Source organism: Humulus lupulus, chromosome 3 (genome assembly GCF_963169125.1).
Source record: "Humulus lupulus chromosome 3, drHumLupu1.1, whole genome shotgun sequence".
NCBI lineage: Eukaryota > Viridiplantae > Streptophyta > Magnoliopsida > Rosales > Cannabaceae > Humulus > Humulus lupulus.
Window position 1 is genome coordinate 18375747 of NC_084795.1, and position 1444 is coordinate 18377190.

General features: G+C 39.8%; 1 non-coding gene across 1 annotated transcript; it reads right to left on the bottom strand.

Moving 5' to 3' along the window:
* Positions 1–802: 802 nt before the first annotated feature.
* LOC133828032 (small nucleolar RNA R71) lies at positions 803–909 on the bottom strand. Its single transcript, XR_009890678.1, has one exon. It is a non-coding gene; the product is annotated as a small nucleolar RNA R71 (small nucleolar RNA).
* Between the last annotated feature and the right edge of the window lie 535 nt (positions 910–1444).

A 1444-nucleotide genomic window follows, 5' to 3' on the forward strand; every position in this document is an offset into this window, starting at 1 on the left:
TCCTCGTGGGAAATATCTCACTTACTCTTTATTACTTGTTACGATTACGTGCACTTGCGTATCGATTTTACACAACAAGCCGTTGCCAGGGATTGTTTTTACTAATATCAAGAAATGAATTCTTTTTCTAATTTGGTTGCTTTTCTTTTATATTGTTCTCATTCTAGTTTTTTAGCAATTTGTGATTTCAGGTATTCACATAGTTTATGTGACGACAGGGATCTGAAAGAAGGGTGCCTGTTGATCCTGAAATTGAGAAAACCTGTAGAAGAAACCAGAAACAGAAAAGGTTAGAAAGAATGGCTCAGAACAGAGGTAACAGAGGGGTTGACAAAATTTCCCATGACAATGCTGAGAATATTAATGTTGGAATAGCAGCTGGTAATGTTGGAGGAGCAGGAGTTGCTGAACGAGTTGCACCAATTCAGCAACCAGCACAAAGAAGTTTAAAGGACTATGTGATGCCTACTGTCACTGGGGCACAGTCATGCATTAGACCTCCAACGGTTAAGGCTAATAATTTTGAAATTAAGCCTGCTATTTTGCAAATGGTACAATCATCAGTTCAGTTTGGGGGAATCACCAACGGAAGACCCAAACTTACATTTGGCTAATTTCCTAGAGCTCTACGCCACATTTAAGATGAACGAAGTGACAAAAATGCAATGAGGTTGAGACTATGTTTTCATTGAGGGATCGAACAAAGAGTTGGCTTATTTCCTTGGAAGCCAATTCTATCACAACATGGGAGGAGCTCACTCAGAAATTTTTGGAAAAAAATTTCCCACCATCGTTGTCTGCAAGGTATAAAGGTGAAATCAACAATTTTCACCAAAAAGATGGTGAGTCATTGTATGATGCGTGGGAGAGGTTTAAGAAGTTGCTGAGAAAATGTCCCCATCATGGAATTGAAAAATGGATGTTAGTCCATATTTTTTACAATGGTTTGTGTGGTACTACTCACACAACCATAGATGCAGCATTTGGAGGAGTGTTCATGAGTAAGAGCGCTAATGAAGCTTATGATCTGTTGGAAGAAATGGCTATGAACAATTATTAGTGGCCATCACAGAGGGAGACCCCAAAGAAGGTGGCTGGGATGCATGAATTAGATGCCATCTCAATGTTGTCTGCTCAAGTGGCAACATTATCCAAACAGTTACAGTAGAACAACATTCAAGCTTAAGCTCCAGTTATGCAGATGCAGGTTATGTGTGAGTTATGTAGGGGACCTCATTTATTTGAACAATGCATAATGAGGGATTTTAATAACATTCCTATGGAGCAAGTGCAGGCAATAGGGAACTTCCCAAGGCCCTCCAACAACCCATATTCCATGAGTTACAATCCTAGGTGGCGGAATCACCCAAATTTTTCTTGGACAAGTGGTCAGGGTAGTCATAAACAATTTCAGTAGAATCAACCATGGTATCCACAACCTCCT